The sequence below is a fragment of the Corvus kubaryi genome, unplaced genomic scaffold, assembly GCF_017639235.1.
Source record: "Corvus kubaryi isolate FWS band 111438036 unplaced genomic scaffold, C.kubaryi_AGA036_p1.0 37397, whole genome shotgun sequence".
NCBI lineage: Eukaryota > Metazoa > Chordata > Aves > Passeriformes > Corvidae > Corvus > Corvus kubaryi.
The window spans coordinates 4830626-4854623 of NW_024581136.1; the positions used below are offsets into that span (position 1 = coordinate 4830626).

Consider the following 23998-nt stretch of genomic DNA (forward strand, 5'->3'; position numbering starts at 1 on the left):
TTCGTTCTGTACTGTATTTCTTATGTCTTTACCTTATCTTGGTGGGTATTTATATTATCCCTAATTTCTGAGAGTGTGGCCTAGATAGCAAGTGGTGCACATGTGCAGTGGTAACAGTGGCACCAGTCTGGAGACTCCCAACAGCTGAAAACAATCTCCTTAGCAACAAGGGAGTCGTCCCCTGTGATTAACTGCAGGTAGGTTTTTGAGCAGGAGAGGGGGTTCCCACAAAGGCTCTTCTTTTGCATGTGAGAATCAAAAAGCAGCCAGAAGTCTTTTGCACCTACAGAAGATTACCTGCTGGTCCAATTATTGAATTATTTAGAAGCTATTCAATTTTAGTGTTCAGATGGTCTCTCTTAGAAGAAGGCTGTTTGTGTATATTAACAACATAATGAGTAATATATTGTCTAATAAAGTGGTGGTATTCACACATAACTCTATTTAGAAGCAGCTGTTATTTACCTAAATCATCTCATAAGTACGCTGAATGACTTAAGTTCATTGAAATGCATTAGTCTGAGCAGTTTGGAAACAAGATCTGAAAAATGACCTAAAAAAAAAATGTTTGATTGTATGTTTTGCTTTCCAAAGGATACATTGTGTTGTGTTTCTTCAGTAGGACTGATGTACCTTCAGTGGGATTGCTGTCTCATGGTGTCTGGTTCTGATAGGTTAATTGTGGGGAAAAATATATGGATCCATTGTACATTGGGGGAGATAAACACAGCATATTGGATTGGGGAAAAAAAAAGGCAACTAGTCTTTGTCTAATCTTTCTGGGCTGAGTCAGCTGATCTGATCTGAATTTCTGACCTAATTTTAGTACAGTACTTAGCAATCATGTGGAGAAAATAAGGTTAATGTGCTGATTAGTAGCCAAGAGTAAGACACAATGAATACATATATATGGGATCTAATGTATAGACATTTTTTCTTCCATCTTTTATTCATCTGGTCTCATTACATGATCATTTTCTATTCAGGCAGCTGTGTCCAGATTAAGAGAAGGTACTGGCATAGTGCCCACAAAGCCTATAAATTGCAAATAAAGTTACAGAGCAGTATCACTTTCACTGGCAATACTATGAGATGTACATTTGCAATGATACAATATTTGCTGTAGGCAGCATTTCTGGGAACAGAAGGTAAATTTGCCTCAGCTATTGTGGGTGCCAGGAAAAAGGTGAGTATTTGGAGTTTATATAGGGCATCTGTTAGAATGAGCGGTTGCTTTCTGACTCATCCATAACTGAAATGCACGTTTAAGATACTTTATTATTGTTTTGTGTGGATACTTCACCAATGTTTTCCCTTTTTAATTGCACAAATACAAAAGCTTGGTAAGAAACAAATAATGAACCCTCATCCTCTGAAGGCTCAGACATGTTGCATTAATAAGAGCCATACTGTTAAGAAGTGCATGCTTTCAAAGTTCTGGCTTCTGGTTTTTATGCATCATTCAAGTTACTGTTTCTGTCAGGGAAGTCGTCATTTTCATTTGTAACACTGTGAAGATGTAAATACTGTAAAGCTGGTTGTGTCAGTGGGCATGAATTTCTGCCTGCCAAATCCTGGACTTAGTCATCAAAATATTTACTTCTAATGGTTTCCCTTACATTTAGCTCATTCCCAGAACCTAAATGGCTCTGTGGAAAGCCTTGCTTGTGCTTGTTGAGGGGTGTATCCAGACAGATGCTGTCAAGAGGAGGAGCTTTTAGGAGCACTGTTGTGTGCTAAAGCTAGCAGAAATGGGCCAGCCAGCCAGTGGCAGAGTTAAGCTCTTGTAGTAAAGAAGGAATTGTAATGAACAGCTGTCAACATAACCTCTCCTTTCTTTGGCAAACCAAGTATTGAAGACTAACCCATCAGCAAAAGTAAGATCACATTTTTCTCTTGCCTTTTCTTTTTTTTTAAATGGTCATGGCAGTAATTGAATTGAGGTATTATCTTTCTGTAGTTTTCTGTCTTTCCTATCCTTAGTTTCCTTCATGAACAAGATGTAAATCATGTGTCCTTCAGCTAAAAGTTATGTTATCAAGCATGGGTGTCAGCAAGAAAATATAAAAAGATTTCTATTCATGGAATTATTCACTGCCAAAAGCTCTGTTCAGCTGAGGAAATGTGTGTAGTCTTAGACTGTATGGACATGCTGAAGAATTTCTACCAAAATATTTCTACCAGAATAAAAAATAACCTAAGAAAAATAATTTCATTATGAACTTAATTTTTATAATAGTGTCTTGAAATCAGAACAATACTTTAGGTGAAGGAATGCTTAAAGTACTATTTGTCTTTTTTTCTGAATGTTTATCTGTAGTTGAAATTCTGTGTAGTAAACTATGCATTTCTAAATTTACAGGAATGGTATATGCTTGCTAGATTACAGTATGCTTATAGCCTAACCTCAAAAAAAATAGTGAAGGAAGCACATTAAATATTTTGGGTCATGGTGAGAGCCTCAGTTGAAATACCTGTAAAAACAGTATTGAGATATTATACATTATAAGCTTGTTAACCCATAGTTTTTTGGTTCGGTGTGTTGATGTAACTTGTGGAGGTTTTTTGGGGTTTTTAGTTTGGTTTTTTGTTTGTTGGCTTTTTTGTTTGTTTTTGTTTTTAATTCAAATCTGAGTTCACTTGGTGAATGTGATTTTTGGATACCAGGTCAGTGGTATGTGCTCCTTGATCAAAGGGTTTGTGTTATGAGGAAGCATAACTGGGGCACTGTTTTCTTTATCTTCCTCCTGGACATGTTGCTTGCTCATTTCATCCTAGATTAAGTTATTGCTCTGATACCACTGTTATGGTGGAAGTGGCTGATGAGGTGTGATAGAGACTAATTTTTCTATGATTTTGAAAACTTTTTCTCATGATAGTATCTTGGGGTCTCTTTTGTAATTGGTTCAATGTAGAAAGAGTAGAATCGATAGTTTTTTTTCATCAAGAGTAAGTAAAATGGTTCTGCAGTCAGTGACCTCCAAATGTATTTTTGTTGCTTTTATAAGTAAACAGATGTGGTGATCTAGCCAACAAATCCTCCCTTCCAAATGCTCATATCCATATGCCTGCCTGTATTATTGCCACACAAAATAAACAACAGACACAATGCAAACTACTTTATATTGCTGTTGCTGTTATTCTGAGTTTTATTTTAGACCAGTTGTGTGATTAATGTCATTTAAAATTTACCATAGAGGCTGATAGCCAGCCTTACAATCCAAAAGACCAAGGAAATAAAGCAGAAATCATTATGTTTCCTATCTAAATCTTGATGTTATTTTCAGAAACTCTTTCCTTTTAGGGCTTCTGCCTACAACTTTTGCTTCTTTTCAGGGAGTATACATGGTCTCTTTCCCTTCATTGTTCTACAAATTGTTCAGTCCTGTACTAGCCCACTATATAGGTGGGTGCATTTTTTCTCAGGATTCATTTGCCCAATTTAAAAGCACATTAGGAGTATGGGGTCACAGAGAGCCCAGAAGGCTTCTAAAGGGGTTGCAGACCCCTATTCTTGTTAAAATCCAGTGGAAATGTCTCGACGCTGTCGGTATTCACAGGACTGCCTGACCACCTGTGTAACTGAGTGAGCTGGCCTTGCTCCAATTCCGTCTGGGCATGTGTTCCCATCCAACCTCCAGGCTGGAGCCACCCCGGCACAGTGAGTCATCCCGGAGGAGGTGTGCTGTACCTCCAGGAGACAGTCCCCAGAACACTACTGCTGGGAAATGCTGGGGGCTCTATGGATCTTAACGGCCAGTTTGTAGCCCTTTGCTCCCACTCCACTTGTATTTCTAGTCTTTTTTCTTACTGTCTTTTGATTACTCTTTAACTACAGGATGTAAAATTATCCGGCATTTCTTCTAACCCAAAAGCCCCTCTTAGCAAGAGAGATGCATGTGGAAATTGAGATATTTTGCATGATCTGGTAGAGTTCTGGTGGTGCCATTAAATGCAGTCAAAGGTTTGCATTTTTTTTGAAAATGTCTTCAAGTATATTATAAAATTGCATATAGTAGAGTAGAATTTAGTAACTACCGTTATGAAGACTGGATAAAAAATAAGGGAGACTGTTCTCAAGCATGCCCAGACCAAGTTTTTATAACTATTTTAGGATGGACTTCATTAATAGAGAAATTCATTCAGTAATACAGCACAATACATATGCAAAGTAAAAGCATTGATTTGTTCTGGCTCAAGTATTCCAGTAGCCAAAAAGTGCCCCATGCTGAAGTTCATTGACCCCTGCCAAATTTTGTAATTGCCTGTGACCCGAATTTAGAGTTCATGTTGCAACCTGAAGGACAGATACTTGTACAAAAAACATGTAGAAAGAAGTCTCATGACCCATTGTAGCAAAATTGCAGCTAGCCACAGTCCCAGACACTGGGAATACACAGCCCCAGTCTGAGAACCCAGCAGAACTGATGCTTTGTGCCAGCATTAGAATGGTAAGAGTGAATCTTTCTGTACCTTCAGGAAAATCCATAATTTAACAATAACTATTCATAAAGTTGAAGAAAAACAAATGTTTTCTTTCAGCAAAATAGCTCAGTTCATTGCTCTTTTCAGGGCCATGAATCACAGCTGTATTTGGCTGGATTTAATATTAATAAAGATTGCTTTAAGCCCCATCCAGCTGGCAGGCATCTGTGCCCTTTGCATGTTCTCTTCAGCACCCTCCTGACAGGCTATGCGTACTTCTATTTATTTATTTATTTCCATTCTTCCACAGGAAAACATAGTCTAATACTTGATTATTTAATTGGGATGTTTATTTTCTTAGCCTAAAGTAGAGAGTCTGCTCTTGGGTGTGTCCCTGGAAAAAGAGAATGTCGCACCACTTCTGTAACAGAAGCATCAGGTGAATGGCATCTTGTTGTCAAGTTATCAGTGGTTAAAATTTGTATGAAAAGAGGAATATGTATGTGCATTGATGAGATTTTTGTGTGATTGGATTAAAATACGAGCAAGGAGAGATTAAAGAAGAAATGGATTGCAGAGACATTATTAGCTGCAGGTTTTATAGTTAATTTGAGAATGCTTTTATTTTTCCTTCTGGCTTTCTACTCTAATTTGAGTTGTAATCCAAAGTCAGTTAAAAATATACATAAAAATAAATAAATGCACAAAGCCCCCACCACAACCGCCCCCCATAACACCAACCCACTAATAAAAGGCCTTTGTGTGGAGTGTCCTGAGCACAGGGCTTTCACCAAGAGTAGAGCCAGCAGCGTGGGCCCAGCTCAGCCCTCAGGAGAGCCCTGCTGGGCTGGGGGCAGGTGCTGCAGCCCCCTGTGAGCTGCCAGGACCCTGGGGATGAGCAGAGGGAGCTGCTTTAGTCCCACAGAAGGCGGGTGTAAGCGGAATGGTTTTCATTTCCCTTTTTATTGCACAGTACCCAAGGATCCGAAATGGAAATTAGATTCCTCTGAAACACTAACCCAGTGCACACTGAGCAAAGACAGCTCACAGCATGAGCTGAAATTGTACCCAACAGGTGACTAAAGGGGCAGCTGAGGAGTTAGGGGACTGCTCATTTCCTTCCCTGTATTAGCACAGCAAGGAATAAACTGAAGTGTGTCCCCAGTGGTTGTGATGAATTACATCCAGCAGTATTCTCTGAAAGCTACAGAGGAACAAACACTTCCAATGGACTCCAGCAGATGCTTCTGGAACGTGTCAAGATTGAGAAGGCCACAGCCAGCTAAAACCCACAGAAATATTCCTGCCAACAAGTGTGCTTCTTGACAAAATGGTAACATTTTAAAAGATCAAAAATGAGAGTAACTGCAGGGTTTTCCATAAATTAATAAGATTTACCTGGGTTTAATCCATTTCTCTTTTTGGTGGATTATACAGAGCGTATCTCATCAGTAGATCCTCTGCAAGCTGAGGGCACTTTAGTTATTAAGTTGAGATCACATGTTGGAGCCATTAAGTGAATTGCTTTGAACAGCCTTCCCTAAATGCCAGGGCAAATGCCGTATTTCATACCCTTAGCTAATTTCATGCTGTAATTTAATTTCGGAAATATGCTTTTAATTGAATCTTTAAAGACAAAAGGAAACTGCTGAGTCCTTTAGTACTGCAAAAAGAGATTGTTTAAAAATGTAGCCCATCTAGAGAATAATCTTCTATAATTAAACACAAAGTTTGTTTTGCTTCTCTGTTTGCAGCTATGGAGTAGCAAATTCCTGCTGTTGGCAGAAAGCTCAGGGCTGAAAGAGAGGTATTGGGGAGTGTATTGGGGAGTGTGAGAAGTTATTTATTTTATGCTCAGTTCTGTAACTCTGACATGAGACAATCCTGCAGCCAACCACAATGTAAATGTCTGAATAAGTAAACAAAGAAAGGCTAATTAAAAAATTAGTCTGCTAACACCAAAATCACATTAGTAGGAGCCTGACTGGTGATCTCATTTTTCTAATTTTTGGTGATGAGATGAATTTGAGAGAGATATCAAGAATTTTGTCATTAACAAAACTGAGTAGCGCAAAATCAATTATTTTCACCCTGAGACTACATCCAATATTTTAGTGGTTAGATTTTGATATTCATCTTCCATAGGCAGAGAGATTCAAGGTAGTTTCAGTAAAAATCCATATAATCTGTTATGCAATTTTGTTGTGGGAGAAGCATCTTGATTGGATCTGTAGTGATGTAGGTCTTCAATTTTTTTGACATCCGATTAAAAATAATAATAATAAATGCTAAATGCTGCTCAATTTAATGGAGACGAAATCCTGGAGCATCACTTTGTATTTTAGTATGCTGATTCCTTTAAATCAGCAAGTGATTTGCAATGGAGATTTTCCCTATTATTGCTATTGGAGAAAAACTTACAGTACATGCTGGAAGTGAGATGTGTAGGGGGACATGAAGAGTGCGGTAAAAAGCAAAAGGTTAAAAAAGAGAAGGATCTGAAGTTAATCCATGAAGCCCCAACAGAGTATCTTCTAATAAATGGAAAAAACAACAACAACATCATGATCTTTCTGTGCTGAGAGCTCTGCACTTCCAGATGCTCTGAGTCGGTAGCAATTAGAGGCTGAATGGTGCTGTAGGGTTTGAGAGTAGCCCCTTGTAAGTGATGGGCAGAGTTAGGAAGCTCGTGTAGGGTTGTGGGGAAGCTATTTGGTTTTAATTAAAATAGAATTTTTATTTGGGTTTCTGGCAGGAGGGAAACACTGAGAGAATCGTCTTTTTCAATACAAGTTATCCCTTTTTAGGCACTTCTACAAATATGGAGACAAAGGACTGATTTCTATTAAAAATTTCAATTAAATTGAGGTCTGTCTGCTTTTACATAATTGCTCAGAGGCTTGGGCACTCACTCTTTATGGTTATGCTCCTTATAAATTACTGTGTAAAGTCTCTAACTGAAATTATTTCAGGACTTGAATATCTTTTCTCTGGAAGCAGTAGCACACAGGAATATTCCCTGTATGTGTATTAAACACTGAAGGCCATGCTATGCTATATGTCTTTGAACATTTTATGTTAGATCCTGGCATCATAGTGAGGTTCCTGAAAGTGCAAGAACAATGCGCCTTGCTGGAATTGACCTCAGTCTGGTAAAACAGTCCTATGGCTGCCCCTACAGAAACAGAATCCCCTCAATAAACCTGGCTTTGGGTTGCAAGTAGCTCTAGCTGCATTCCATCAGCAAGTTAGGAATGGCAGCACATATGATGCACATCTTCATTAGCCTGCTGTATTAGCAAGCTGCTTAATTTTGGTAGCAGATGTTAGGACTCTGATGAAAAAACTCTACTTCAGTGTCAGGAACAGCTTTCACAGAAATTTCCTGCATTGAATGTCAGCCTGTAGATTACCACATTAAGAAATGCAATGAGTGAATTTTAGGGTTGGTTTGACATGATTTTTATTTCACTGGAACACCCATCTACCGTCCTTCTCCCTTCCAGTTGTAAGTGATTAAAGGGCTGAAGAAGAAATACAGTATTCCTGGTATTTAAATGGAAAAATATTCTGAAATTCATGTACTGCAGTTTATGCCAAAATGCAGCTGCTATCGAAGACTGAACTGCTAGTGTTTGTTACATGGCTGTTGTTCTGAGATTAAAAGGTTTTCAGCAGTTTGTCATAAATACCATTTCAGAGATAATTTAAATTGTTTCAGCTTTACATCCAAACTGTTAGGCAAAGTGTAGCTTTTTTTCCCTAGGAAATCATATTTGCGCATTGCTAATCTGAATTGCACTGCCTTGGTGCTGAAGTGGATAAGGAGCTGCATATGTGCTTGCCATGGCAACCCCTGGCTCACATGACACACACTGGTTCAGCCAAAGAGCTTCATGGCTTATTGAGCACAGACCCACACACACCAGTGGCCACGTGACTGCTCCAGCCCAGGCAGCTCCTTAAAGGGAAACTGGGTTTGAGCATCAGAGTGTTTTCACCAGCATCATCTTGCGTGCGTTTCTTCTTCTCCTCTTAGATGCTGTTTTGAGTCTTTAAAAAAATTGATGAATCCTGAAAAGGCTTTGCTCATAGGGTTTTTTCCCTTCTGTCTGTCTTTCATTTGAAAAAAATCTATGTGTGAAGATAAAGTAGTGGGGGTTTTAATTATTATTTTTTTAATTAGACATTACGGGGCTCTTTGCAGTTGAATGAACTATAGTGAGTATATTGTTTTTCTGGAAGCATTTTTTGCTCTTTCCTCCTAGATTCTCCTAGATTTCAGGAGAGTAAATGAGGACAGAGAAAAAGAATTCAAAACCAACCCATGTCCATTACATTATCAACAAAGCGTTCCCAAAACACCTTTGCTCCTTGCTGCTTTACATACTTCCTCTTAGACCTGATGATGACAACAATCTCTGGTTCCTTACCCAGCAAAATGTAGACTGATGCAAGTTTTCCCTAACTTAGCTTGTTTAAGAGGAGTTACGTGTGGCATTTGATTAGGAAATCTGAAGGGCTGCAGTGTCACAGGAATGAGTGGTGGTGTGCAAGGAGAAGTTACGAGGTGGGGCTGCAGTTAAGCAAGTGTCTGCCTGCACCTTAACGCGCATGAGGGAGAACAGCAGCAGTGCAGTGCTGCCCTGACTCCTTTGCCATAGGCCCGGTGCAGCATATGCTGCTGCGTCAGCTCTGCAGCCCAGTGGCACTGTTTGTACTTGGAAAAGAGCTCCTGAGAAACTGATTCTTTACTAAAGCAATGGAAAGGAATCACTTTCCCCTTCTCTTTGCCTCCCCTCTGTCAGATGCCTGACTGAAGCGATGCGGTTTTTGTTTCTCATCTAGTTGGAACCTGAGGTTTTTGTGGCCAGCGCTTTGTGTGAGCCCAGCTATACCACCAGGTGCCTGGCTAAAATGGAGAACGCTCTACACAGCAACAAAACACTGTGAAATACTGCATTTGTCTTAATTAGTTATTGCCAAAATGCCTTGAAGTTATTTAGGCTCCTGTCTGCTATGCAGATGTAATTTATCAAGCATTATAGAGAGACCAACTCTTAAGTCCATGTGCTGAAGTTAATTTTTGTGATTTATGGTGCTGCTTTTGAACTTGAGGAAAATCTATTTTCAGTTTCAAGTTTCAAGCCATCAGATTTTCAAGCCGTCCAGTTTCAAGCCGTCAGATTTTCATCTTCGTTTTCCAAGTAATCAGTCAAGGTGCAAATACTGATAATTAACACTGTTCAGTGAGAGACTGCTTGTTCCTTATGTTTCAAATGAGTATTGCTTGGTTACCGTTTTGGGAAAGATCTATGGTAAGGGAACGATAACCTGCTTTCAGAATTAATTTAGAGAGGTAGTTGTACCTAAATCGACCACTAAACAGAGAAAAAATATTATCTGTGTTATTAGGGACACAGTGACAAAGTGTGTATCTAGGCACCTATGCCAGCAATGGTACACAGATTCCAATACAAAATCAGCCTTTAAATAAGGAGACGTGTAAGGGAATGTGTAATAAAAATCTCTTTTGGCAGAACAAGGTATTCTAGGTTACTGTTTTTATTGCATTTTATGACAGTACTGATTTTTCAGCATCTTTCATTTGTTATTAATACTTAATATACTTAATATGTTCTGATACATTATTAAGAGGGAAAGAAAACTTAGAGATTATATCTTTCCAGTGAAGGCACTGAACAAAGGCCCTCTCCACTCCGCTAAAATGCAGTGAAGATTTTGACAACTGCTCCCAGCAGTCTGCTGCTGCTGTGTTGTGCTGTGTCTGCAGAAGGGGAGGAGTGGCAGCAATGTTTCCCCTTTCATGAGCCAGCTTTTAGGAATTCCTTCATGCCTAGAAGTGGGATTGCATTTTCAAAAAAGATTACCACAATCAATTCCTTTCCTGAGAAACTGGCCCAAACCTCTTTTCTGTTCTAAAATTTCAAATTTCATTTATTTAGTTAACTGATGAACTTTGCTGTCTAAAGGTTTGTGTCTAAACCACAGGTTTCTGTGTTGTTTGTTTGCAGTTATGGCACGGGAAAAGGCTATTTAAGTTCGTGACAAAATATTTTGACTAGCCTCTTCCTACTTAGTCATTTGTTTGTCCTCAGTATATATTTATTGTGAATTGTCTTCCCAAGAGATTACAAACAAGATGGTAGCTTTCACTAGCTGATCTTTGCTGCCATTAGACTGTATGCTGATCCAGGAGGTTCGAAGCGATCTGTATCAAGTGGGTTTGTCAGACTGGGTCTAAAATTTGTGGAAATAATGTCATTACCACAAGACATCAGAAAAAAAAAGCCCAATAACTTCATTGCAAGACATTTAGGGTTGCTAAGAGACGGAATGTAATTATCTGCCAATTTGTTTACCATTCCTAAACAGTTGGAAGGGGGAGAGCTGTGGGCTGCCCTGAATTCTAAGCTATGCACAAAAGAAGCTAAATGCATTTTCTTGTCAAATGCAGTTTTAAGGGCATTTGGAAGTGACACGAAAGCTTTGACCTGTGGTTTCTTCCTAAATGCCTAATATCGGTTATTTTCGTTTCCCTCTCACTCCCCAAATCTACATTACATTGCATGCATTTTAACGAATAATACAAAAAAAAAAAAAAAAAAAATTGAAAAAATTAAATGTATTGAAATACGCAGCTTTTCTAGTAAGAGAATTAACAGCTGTGCTTGCTTGAATGATACATTCTTTAAAAGTAGCAGTGTTCAGTGTTCCTGTGTTATGATGCCATTATTAATGTATGCTGATGTTAATGTAAGGTTGACTAGCACCTTAACAATGTAAGTTATTGACTCATTTTATGTTTCTTTTTCTAAAATGTTTTGTGTTGATTTGCACTTTGAGGTAAGTATTGAAATTAACTTTGAGTGCGAACTAAGTTTGTGCCAATGAATTCATTTCCGTGTGTCAGTGTGGCTATCATGTAGGCAATATAAGATTTATGCCATCCTAAGATATTAATTTTCTTGGTTTTAAAGGCATTAGTCTGGTAAATTAAATCTAGTCACTTCAAGACAGCAGTAAACAGAGAAGCAGAATTTTCTGCCCCTGCTTTCAGAACGGTAACTTCTTCCATTGCTCTTTCTTAAATGGAAATAAAGATTCATTTTTAGCCAATGTGAAACCCTAGCTGTAAAATTTAAGAACTCCCCACAATACTAAAGGAATAAGAGCTTCTGACCAGCCTAAGAGTAAGCTCAGATCTGAGTTTGTGTTCAGTCAGTAGTTCTGATAAATTAGTGCTGAACTATGTCCATACAGGTGCATTACTGTTGTGTGGGATGTTGCTCTAGGAAGGTTGGGACAGGTTGTCCTGGACTGTGTCCTTTCGCCTCTGCACCTCACCCCAGCAAGGGCTGTGAATCTTTAGGTTCACTGAAGTTCATCGGGATACATGAAAATAGATGTTTTTTACCAAGCTTCAGCAATGCCAAACTGCAGGTCACTTCCCCATAAAAATTGTCCCAGAAAGACTTTATCTGGCAAATCCTTCTTTTTAGAGACTGGTAGCCTCTCACCTCTGAGCCAGCAATTCGGGGAACCACAATGGAGTTTTAGGGAGACAGCATAGGCCCCTCAACGTCACTCTGGCTCATTCTCTCATTCTTGTGGCTGCAAAAGGAGTCTTGGTTAAGTTCTGATGAAACCCCTCATCTGAAGTGTGCATCAGAAACCACAGGGCTGCAGGCACACTGGCTGTGTCACAGGTCCTTCTTTTAACTTCCAGTGGTGTTGATTCAACAGCAGAAGTCTGTATTTGGTAGCTAAAGGATTAAGTCCCAGTTTTCCTCCTGACACCTGCTGACTGCTCTGGAAGGCTGTCTCAAGCCATGGGAGCTTAGCAAGGGCTTTCTGGTGGTTGCTTCTTCTCTGTACGTAGTCCCAATGATCTGCAGTTGGCTCCCACGTGTAACACCGAGGGGCTGCCTCAAGAGAAAGGGATGAGTGGCTGCCAGTGAAGTCTGTCCCCGGGTGATCTATTGTATCTGCACTGCCACCCCTGGGTGTTATGTCTTGCTGCAGAAGCCTTGAGATTAAGGAGATGTCATGCTATGAAGGGGTTTGCTGTGAACTTTCTGGTTTGTTTCGGTTTTGTGTGACAACTTTTGTTCTACTTCACACTAAACGTAGTCAGGAAAAACAGGTTAAGATAAATGATGTTCCTTTATACATTTCAACTTCTGGATGCCCAATTATTGAGAAAATAATTGAAATGCATATTTTTAAAATAATTAAATCACCAGCTTTTCCCCCCTCTTTGTACAGAATCTCATAACTTTTTCTATTTTTTTTCCTTTCATTTTTTTCAGAATTACTTTGGGGTGTTCTTTGAGAGCAAATTAAATGCAGTGACAGAAAAACAGAAAGGGAGGTTGGTTGTTTCTAACCTTTTTTTTGTCCCTTTCATGTAAATAAGGGGAAGGAAAAAGCTTTTTTCAGTCTTTAATGGCAAGGCCATCAGAACTGCATATTTATTGTAGACCTCCTATAATAAAGTGCCTTGTAAATGACTGGGATGCACACTGATGATGTTGAGACATCAGAGTGATGCTGCTCAGTGACTTTAATTGATACCTATTTGCAAAACAGATCTTAAGATTTGTTTTAATGGAATGTATGGCTGTTTATAGTTTTATTAATTAAAGAAATGTAAATAATTGTTTGGTGCACGTTAACAGTTAGCTTACATGTATACATGTTAACTACAGTAGTCCGGTTCTTGAGATAATGCATAGCAAGTAGTATTTTTCTTCTAGCATAGCTCCTGCTGTACAGTCTCACTAAATCTCCTACTGCAAGGTCAATTCCATGACTAAATGGCATATAGTTCATCTTCTGTGTGAAAATAAACAGTACTTTGCCATTATTTTTTTGAATCATTTTTTAGGAAGTCTTTTATGATTCCATATGTTTGTTTTTACCATGATCTCTTCTCTCTAAGAATAAAATGCTTCTGCTTTTGGTGGAAAAAGCTGTCAGTGTGCTTGCTAGCCCTTAGTATGCTTGACACATTTGTTGTGCTTTTTTGGTACTTGATTGTGTCTGTTTGATTTCACAAAGCTGTACTAGCCTGTCTCGAGGGTTTCTATGGTGTGAGGTCAAATTCTACATGGCCAGCAGAGGTGCTCACTTGAGCTCAAGCCTCAATGCTCTCTGTCGCTGTCAGGCATTGTCCTGGCTAGGTTTTATGGGGCAGAGCAACCAACAGTTGCTCAGTACTTGGGTTTACTGCTTACACAGTAGCTGGTGTGCACGTAAATAGTGTTGTGGTGCCTCCTGCTCCCTGAGCCAGACAGCAGGGAGGCAAGGGGCTGCAGAGGCCAGGGTGATGCAGGTGGCCTGGGTGGAAAGCTCTACAGCTGGGGTCCTCTGGCAGCTGCAAATCCCATCACAGCACGAACCCAGGGCATATAAGGCAGAGCTGCTTTTCTCAGTGTTATAGCTAAGCTTTGCCCTGTGTCCCAGGAGACAGCTGCTGCCACCTGGCATGGGCCTGCAGCTCCTGAGGAAACACATTTGTACAAATAAAAACACAACAACAGGAGCCTTCTTTCAATCCTTATTAACTGTGTTTAGAACAAGCATTGCACATGAGTCCAGGTGTCTGTTGGAGGCTACTAGGCTCTATTTTAACTAATAGTGAATATAGGAGTCAGAGGGTTTTTTTGGTGGTTGGAACACAGCTCTGACTACTTACAGTAGTGTTTGTATACTGGTTGTGCACTAAATAAAGTAAGGTATAAAATATGATGGCTCTCAGTATATTAGCCTTTGAATACACTGGAGCTCCCATGTAAAAGGAAAGGAAATTCAGATCTGCTTTTTTTATAAAGAACTGGTACACCCATATGAGGATCTCAAGACCATTTGCTTTCCTCCTGTTGGTAGATGATGAAATATCAGGACAAATTTGTAAACTGGAATAATTTTTCTCTTCCTGTCTTGGTTTCTTGTTTGTTCAAACAATTTCCTCCCCTAGAAAGTTCTATCAGCCTATCTGCTGCTTTCTTATCACACCTAAAGAGTATATTAGGCCCGTGTGTATTCTAGTCAGCTCTAGCAGAAATATTGCATAATGTTGCTTTTTCTATTTCCAATCTGAACAGCCCAGCGAGAGCATGCTGAGAGTTAGAAGCTGCCTGCTTTGAAATCTACATGTAGGGATCCCCCCAATTTTCCCTCGTTACTGAAAAGAGCTCAAGAATGGCGGTCTGAAGAAGATGACATCAAAGCAAGGCAAAAAAACCACATAAGATAAATCATGCAAAAGCAGAAATATTTCAAGTGTTTAGAATTCTCCTGGTCTAATACCTCCAAATGTAGCAAATAATAACTCAACATCTATTGTCTTTGTGCTTTCTTGCTCTACAGATCATTAGGGAATAACAAAGTCTGCCATGAGAAACATTTTCTCAGCTTCACAGTTATGTTTTTCTCCTACAAAATAATTGTGATGAATTGAAAAAGCATTATGTATACTTTTTAAAATGTAGACTTTTAAAATTTGGATTTGTAGGAAATTCAACCTTTTTCAAACTTTTCTTTTGAACTAAGACCAAAAAGTTTTTTGGTTTTGCTGGGGTTTTTTTCTTTCCTGTGAAGTGAATTTGAAAGGCAACATCCAAATTTTTTCTTTCTATATGTAGTTTTAAAATACTGAAATTAAAGGTCACTTCATGTTGAAACATCTACATGTTAAAAACTTCAAATGTGACTGCTGAATACAGATTCAGTGGATATGCTCACTTTTAAGTTTTTTCTTGACCTAAAACACTATCAAAAGTGGTACAGGCTGCAGATGGCCTAGCTTTCAGCAAAATCTTTCATCATCTTCTCACATAAGGTGAGATTCCAGATTAAATATGGTAAAAATGTAGGAGTGGGATGGAAAAAAACCAAAACCCAACCAAACCAACCAACCTACTGGAAACATTCAGCCTACTTGCTTAAAACACTCACCCATGTTGTCCCTGTAAGGCAGTTAATCTCCAGATCCTTTGGATGTGTGTTCTGTCTTGTGGGTTTACTGTGATTTCTGTGCTGGTGACAGCAAGAAAATGTGCCTGTGTTGGGCTTTCAGTGAAGTGCACAAGGAGCAGTCTAGGGACAGTAAAAGGGGGCCTGAGTTAGGATACACCTCACTGACTGAGATCATCTGAAGGGTAAAGTAGTTGATCCACATTTATTTCAGTGTGCTTTATGAACCATCAGTGATTTAAGGTGCTACTTGTTCCATAGTGCTTGTCAGTCTGCTGAAAGAAATTCTCCACCACCAGAGGCAGTGAAGCAGAAATAGGAGAACAGAGAGAGGCAGCAGAGGAATTGGAATTCTCAGTTGTTTTCTGCCAAAACGAAAGGAACAGGGTGGTCAGATGTAATTGTCTGTTAGCAATTTGCAGTCCTACAATTCACCCTTTCCCTTTCTTGGTTTGGGAAGTGGAAGTCCATTTCTCTTGTATCTTCTGTAGCATGTGGAAATCTTCTGTCAATTCTCAGGGAAAAAAAAAAAAAAAGAAGGTGTAAGATCTCTAAGATTAATCTTTCTCTAGCAAGTGATAGTGCTAGGTTGTGTATTGAAGAAGGCCTTTTCATTTCATTGAAAGAGCAAATTGAACTTTGTTTCATCTAAAACATTGAATTTTCAGTTCTTTGCCTTCATTCCTGACCTAAGTCCAGGACAGTTAATATTACTGTTATTATTTGCACACTTTAATTTTTATTTTTCCCTTTTTTTTTTTGTCATGTAAATGTACACTTGAAGAAAATTGAGGTGCTAATTTGCTAAAGGTGGCCTTTCCTAGACAGACTGGTTTTGGATAATCCCAATGCTTCAGGAGACTTGCAGCCTCCAAAGTTTAGATGAATTGATTGTTGTGTTGGCAGTTTTAGGTGTGTGTTGAGCACTGCAGTTCTAGTGAATACAAGGTTTTACAGGACACAACAGTCACCTTTTGGTTCATCAAGTTGGGGATCTTTTGGCTTTGCAAACCACAGCTGTGTCCTTGAGCAGATGAAGCTCAGATTCAGCCATTTTCAAATTAAATTTTTGCACTATGTCCCAATGTAAATGCCTCCACCTATATGACCCAGGTGTTAAAGTTGTAGCAGAAGGTGCCTGGATAAACAGAATTGCCTGAATGTTTACTGTATGGCTGTAAGTAACTTAGAATTTGCAAGGGGATGCAGTCTCCATATGGTGCAGACCTGCCAAGGCTTTTGGTTTAAAAGTCTGCAGTAGCCTTGAAGATAGCTGAGGTGAGTGGAACTTGTTTAGAAGGGTGAACATGAAATGACAGCTTGAGAAGGAAATGCACTGCCTGCTCTTTTTCTCTCCTTCTCTGTGAAGTCAAAGCATTGATCTATTTTTAGTTGGAACTAAAACAAATTTCAGGTTGTTTAATCAAAATGGATTCTTTGCTTCCTCAGTGGTATCCTCAATTTGCAAGAATTTTCAGTTTCTTCATTGTGTTTATGAGACCACAAGATAAAAAGATGTCTAATCTTGCTGGTTTACCACTGTGTTTTTTAAAGCTTGGGATACTTATTAGAACCAGTCAAAGTCCAGCAGATGTAATTTGCTGAATAATTTGTTTGACAAGCAGTGGCAAAGTTCCTTAGATGGTTCATACTCTCCAATTGCCTCACCTACTGCTTTGTACTTGCTTTGCTTTCACTGCTGTGTCCTCTTTTGTCTCTTTGCAATACTTTCTGCTGAAAGTGATGCAAATCACTTTTTCCAGTCCTTTTCATCTTTCTCTGTGTGTGCATAGGAAACAGTGGAACATCCTGATCTGAGCATTCTGAGCCTGTGGTAGATAAAGCTTTTACAGGATGCACTCAGACCCCACTCTGAGCCCACTCACCTGAACACGTAAGGGAAATGGGAGATGCAGTTGTGCATTTTTTAGAACAAATGTCTCTCATAATCTGGCGAAGCATCCAGGAGCAAATTTACCTTATTCCTAAAAGTAGCCAGTTTTCTCCCACTGCAGTTTTAGAATCTCATTGCATACATGATTAAATATTTAATTTTCAGCCTAAAGGAAATAATTTTGGGAGTAGAGTTCTCAGTCTCAGCATTTTTTAAAAAAAATATTTTATTTTTAATTTATCAAGTGCCTCAAAGCATCAGGAGAGAGGTCTTCTCAACAAGGCACAGTCTGTGACTATTTTTCCACTTGTAACAGCTGTGTTGATATTCTTTTAGGGCCTTTATGCCTGTTCATGGAGGAAACTATTAAGACAGTTTAGTCTTTATCCTCTTCCTTGGAGTCTGGTGCTTTTGATTTGTTTTTTGTTGATTTTTAATGGGAATGTGTGATGAGTCTGTGGTCAGGTCACACTATATCCACAGTGGAAAAAAAGCCTGTGTAGTCATAAACCCTCCCAATTTTGAATGCTGTATAAATGTTTGTATGAGGTTCTAATTGTGAATGAAGGCTTGTATGTCAGTTCTAATTGCCTCAAGTGAACTATTTCCTGATCATGCTGATAACACATCCTATTGCAATAACCATGTCTCAGCCATGGTAGAATACCTGTTGAACTGGGATGGTACTTACAAAGAAAAAGAGAATGATGCACCCACCATTGCAGAAGATGTTAAATTTGCTTCCACTTTGATTTCATTGTATTTTTCCAGATGAGAAACCAGAAATAGATTCCAACTGGATCTATTAATAAATAGATTTTTAATCAATATATTCTCCCACTTTTCCCAAACTCAATTTGTCCTGAAGCAGTGAAGGCTAACATAAATTCTAATGCAACTTCCTTTATTTACTGGAGTAACATCTGGGATGAACTTATTCCTGAACTTAATTTGCAATAAACCACTGGGGAAATGCTATTTTTTCATCTCTGCATGGTTTATTTGTGAGTAGCCTATTGTATTTTGACATTATTAGGGTAAGAATGCTGATGTAGGGGGTCCTGATTCAGCTCCTATTTGTTATTCATTTGTACCCCGAATAAATAGTTCAGTGCTTGCTGCTTGCCATGAGCCATCCAGCTGCTGAAGCTGCCAGAGACTGCAGCAAGCAAAACAAAAGGTCACGAGCATTCCAGGTCTTTTGGCACTACTGCAGCAATCCTTCCTTACAGTTGCATAAGCAAGCAACAAATGCAGCACACTCAGTGCTTTTCTCAGCTCGGCTCTGCGTGATCATTAGCGGCTTTCTACCATGTGGAGTGGTTCCAGCCCAAGGGAGATGAAATCCCACCTGAGAAGTTGTTTCCTCTTCGGCTGATGCAGGCGGCAGCTTCTTCCGTCGCCGTCCTTTTTAGGTGTGACAGGCTGAGAAGGAGCAGCGCCGCTGCCGCTGGCATCGCGTGCGACGGCCGCGCCTGATCCCGGCGTGCGCTCAGCACATCGCGGCATCGCATGGAGGCGGCGGGCCCCACACGCCAGCTGACTGAAACGGTGTGTCAAACTCGCTGCTGGCTGCGCCTTGGAGGGCTTGCTTGTAAAATCACCGTGCTTTTTGAGAGGATGTTCCCTCATTCACGCTCAGCCAGGTTTCGTCTGACTCTGGGATGCTCGGAAAAAGAGGGCACTGAGAGGAGTTTCATTCTGCCTCGTGACTGCTGTGAAAGGGACAGAGATAAGCAGTGCCTGAAATCTGGAGGGATGCAGGGATAGTGCCTCCATGTGCCTCTGGCACCAGGGAGGAATTGGGTCAAGAGCAGCAGCCTGCTCTTCTGGTGTTTGTGAGCATGATGGAGATCTGGCTGCTTGCTGCAGGTTTTTTGCAAGTGTCTGTAAACTTTGGGTGCCATCAAAGAGATCAGGCTGCCTAGACTTCAACCCAGTAGGACAATTTCTGTGTGCTACTACTACCTCCCATGTGGAAGATTTTTATATATACTGATAAATTACTTTCAGATTCCTTGGTTAAGCTGGCTATCGAGCAACGTCTTCGAGAAAAGAGGTTATGTTATAAAATGTCAAGTTTGAATTAATTTCCCAAGCATTTTAAAACACTTCAAATATTTTAAATTTCTGGTCATGTTCATTCACTTACTGGGGTGTTTTAGTTACTCTCTCTCTCCCAGACAACTCAAAAATAATGACTCCTTTTAAAGGCACTGTGATTGGCAGGACTATTCCTAAAGTATTATGTGGTAGGCAATTTCCACCCATATTCTCTTTTCAGACTTGGGATTGATAGGATAGGTGCCAAGCTGTCACATTATAGCCTTTGGTAATTAAAATATAGGATGGCATTAGTATTGGTTCTGGATAATTACTTGTTTTTTGAGCAAAGCTTTGACAGACAATATTATGGAAGGTCTCCAGAAATTTGATTTAAAAAGCTCCTCTCATGCCACAGAAAACAGACATTATATTTTGCAGGTAGGGCTATTTGGAGACCAGTTGGTACCATTTAATGTAGGGGATGGTTGAATGATTTGTGGAAAATAAGGTTATCTGACAAATTCAGCCCATATTTCAGTTAATAAATAATTCATAAGCTAGTCGTGACTTCCACAATGCATTCATTATTCATAAGGGCTCACTGAATAATTTGTGCAAACAAATTTCAGCCTATAGAGTACCCGGGAGTTGTTTTGTGCTTGTTATTCTTTGTGTGTGATCGTGGTGTTTGGTTTTATTTTCTTACTATACAAAACTTAAGTTGGAGGGTAGTAGATAACATTGGATAGTTCCCAAAGCAAATGGAATCCTTTCCTGTGTGAGACAAAAAATTTTTATGTCGTGCTTTGCCAGTGCTGATTTTAACATAAAAACATTGTTGGGACTGGAGCTGTTTACATCTTCAAGCAGAAGCCCACATAGATGTGGTTCATTTGGGCTTAAAATTGTAAGTCCAAACACCAAGTGTTGTCCGGTTCTGCATGCATTTTCTCAGGAAATGTTTTTATGCCTAACTGGATGTCTCTTCTTTGTCTTTGTTTGTTTGTGGTTTTTTGGTTATGTTTTTTGATTGCTTGCTTTTTTGTTTTCCTCCTGCAATAGAATTTTCACATGTGCTTCTTTGCTGCTTTCCTTCTTGTGAAAATTGCAATTCATTTGATTTCCAGGGGAGTTGGATATTGAGGAAGGGAGAAGGGATGAGGAGTAGGAGATAGTAACAGGAATATAAGTAACAGTAAAAAGATCTCCTGGAAATTATATATACATTTCAAAAGTTTCCAATAAGAGGGCTTGAGCTGATGTAAATAAATTCTCAGTTCCTCATAAGTCCGACAAGAGCTTAAAGGGGAGTATCCTGTTGTGTAGAGGAAGAAGGCTGGAGAGACTCATTTGAACTCCCCTGCCATATGCAGCACTTTAAAGGACAAGAAGTTACCAGAGTAGGGCTTTGGAGAGAAGGATTTTCTTTTCTCTCTGCTGTTGTTACAAAATGAAGAAAGTCACTAAACCTGTGTTCCTTTGCTCCCACCCCCCCACCTTTGCCTGCTTCCTATATTCAGACTGTGAACTCCTTGCAGAAGTGACCATGTCTCATTGTGGTCGTGCCCACGATGGGGCCATGGAGGTGTGTGAGGGATGCTGGAGGCAGTAGCACTGGAGTGCCCTGCCTACAGACACTTCCCTCAGCCTCAGTGGGACCGGTGGGGTGTAACCTCTGCATCTCCTGAGAAAGGCTGCTTCATTTTTTTTCCATCATCTAAAGCTGAAAGCTGCTGGATCAGAGGTCGTTGATCATTTTAGGAGTCTCAGACTGATTTTCTCCTTTTGTATCTTGTCATACTTTTTTAGTAATGGAAAAGTCTCTAAATGTAAAATGGAGGTAGCGCTCCTTAATAGCAGATTCTGAGACAGACTAAAGTTCAGAAGCCGCATAACTCCATTACCAGTAGGAAAACAACTGGAATCAAGTTTTCAGTTTTCATTAGAGAGAGAAGATGAGTTATGAAAGAGTTAATAAGGTATTCCTTAAGCAGTTATGGAGATGTAAATTTTGAGGCAATAGACCTTTTTGTCAGTAGCTTGGGTTAACAACTTGTTAACTCTAGTGTGATTCAAAGTGCTACTGAGCTGGTTTATTTGGAGGGGGAGTAAAATATGGTTTAAAACTGCTACTTACATCTGGATGTTTAATGTCACAGGTTTTTGGTTATTGTAGGCATCAGATGTCTTTTGCACCAGACATCTGGAGTGATAAGCAAACTCCACTTTTTGTGTATACACATAGGTACATGTGGTGGAGTCCCAGAGTTACTAATGTGCATCTTGATGAGAAAAACATTCACACACATCCTAATTATTCCTGTTTGGAAAACAATAAATAATAATGTTGTCTGATATTTGTACAACTGCACCATCCAGAAGCTCTGAGGAAGATTAAACCGGCCTCATGCTTCACACTAGAATGGCATTTCTGAAGGCCTAGGTGTTGAGTGCAGCTCCTGAGAAAATCTGAGGCACTGACTATTTGAGATTGTATTTGGATGCTAGAATTAAGTTCAAGGATTCTCGTGAGATGTGTGATGTTCAAGCTGCATTCCTCAGGCAGTGTCTGTTTCTGTGTGGTATTTGTGATGGTGGGAGGAGAGTCTGGATGATTTGTTCAGGGTGTCTGGATGCCTCTGACCTAGTAGGGTGAAAGCTGGAGACTCAGCTATCATGTAAATCTGTCATTTTGGGATGACAATCCCTGCTTGGTATCAGATACAAGACAGTGACCTCTTACCATCATTCCATCAGACAGCAATTGTTGTAGTAGAAATAGTTCCCTCATTTACACCCACTGGTTCTTCACTGGGAAGGAGAGTAGAAATGAGTGTCCTCGTTGCCATCATTGGATGTTGGCCCAGTTTCTAAATTAAAAACACATTCCATATGTGAGTTTAGGCACTGAACCTTGGTGTTTGGCCTACAGTCATAACTCCCTGGATCCAGACAGCTCTCAAAAATTTGGAAAAATTTAACTGAAGATCTAATTCTGGACTCAGTTTTCACTGCCTGTTAGATGCTTTCATAAGCTTTGCCTGTCTCTGAGCCACAGAAATAAAGCTGTGTTTTCCAAATAGGAGATAACCAGTTGTTCTGCTGGAATGGGATGAGATAGTTCCAAAAGTAAACCTTCCAAGGTAGGAACAGAGCACACTTGTAGGTGTATGTTTACTGTAAAGAAATTTCTGTTGTGCCTCCAAAGAAAAGGGTTGTTTTTTACCGAAACTGTAACATGTGCCCAGCTGAAGGACTTTTGAGCTACGAAAGAAGAAAAAGGGAAGTAGAACTTCTTAAGCCAGTTTTGCTGTCAAAACTAGGTGCTTCCTAAAGCTGCACCCCCACTGCAAAATGATATAGACCATCATGAATGAGATGCCCTCTTTTGTAGTACTCATTTTGTCTGAAAGAAAAAAGCAAATGTCTTTATTAAAGGGCTCGTCTTTTATAAGCCCTCAGTTCATCTTCAGTACTTGAATGTGTACAAGTAACAATGATTACAGTTGAAGAGATGCCATTATGCCGTATGTCCTTTTATTTGTCTCTAGGGAGTATTTGCAAGTACAGAGATAAGTGGAAGTTATTGCTATGATAATCAAACCATGTGAGTCATATGGTATATAGAAATTATATTTTATTTAATAAAAAAGCTTTTTTTTAAATTAAGCAACATTTCATTTTAAAACATGTATAGGCTTACATGTATCTCTCACATCTGGTATGTAAGATTAAATAAATATATGTGTCATGGAGCCGGCCAAAATCCTGTATGCAGTAGCTGGAGATTATGTGATCAGATCTGGAGCCCTCAAAAACAGGTACCAGTCTATATGTCCTCTCACATACTGTGCTTAAATTATCATATTTCCCTTCTCCCTCTGCATTAAATGGGTGCTAATCAATTGTATAATTTAATTGGCAACACTTCATTGCTTAGGTTATCAATCCATATCTTTTACTAAATTCTGCCCTCCTTATGTCTAAAAAATATGAGTTTTTGAACAGAGAAATTCACAGCTGGACACTTCTGATCCCTGAGTAAATAACAGAGAATGGAATTAATTTAATTTCTTCTTTGTGTTCTTGGTTTAGATTTTCTCTTTCCTAAAGATTTGTTTTAAAGTTTATAGTCTACCTACTAAGAATACACATATATAAAGGATTTTAGTGGAAGGAAAAAAATCCATCATTATACTCTGCCTTCCTCTTCAAGAAGTTATTAATCTAAAATCTATCCCTTTTTATTTTACCAGATTTGATCAGTTCAAGGCATTTAGAGAATATTCCTTATTGATTACTCCTAAATATTTCTGTAGCTGAAATGCAATCTTTCTTCAGGTAGCAGGAAGGTATCCCTTCCTACTCCAGGCCAGAATATCCTTGAAATAAGAAATCCCTCATGAAAGACCATCTGACCTAATCCTAAACAGGGAAGAGGAATCACTTTGTGGGTAAAATCTAGATTTTAATTATGCATAAGTTGAATAGAGTAGGAATTGGCTGATTGACACTGACACAAAGAATGGCAGAAAACAACCCAGGGCTTACTCCTGCTGCATCCAGTTGATGGAAGGATTCTCACCCACACAAATAGAAAACAGAATCAAGCTCCAAATAACTCTGGTATTT

The 23998-nt window shown here is 39.3% G+C and overlaps 1 protein-coding gene across 7 annotated transcripts in view; it reads left to right on the plus strand.

The window, feature by feature from the left end:
* Positions 1 to 23998, plus strand: part of NYAP2 (neuronal tyrosine-phosphorylated phosphoinositide-3-kinase adaptor 2) — a 136858-nt gene that overhangs the window by 10148 nt on the left and 102712 nt on the right. The window contains exon 1 of one of the 7 annotated variants that reach the window (XM_042041990.1): positions 1767 to 1877. The exons of the other annotated variants lie outside the window; for them this stretch is intronic. The gene's annotated coding sequence lies outside the window, so the exon portion shown is untranslated. Of the gene's footprint in view, positions 1 to 1766; positions 1878 to 23998 lie in introns of those variants that run through there. 7 annotated transcript variants of the gene reach the window in all.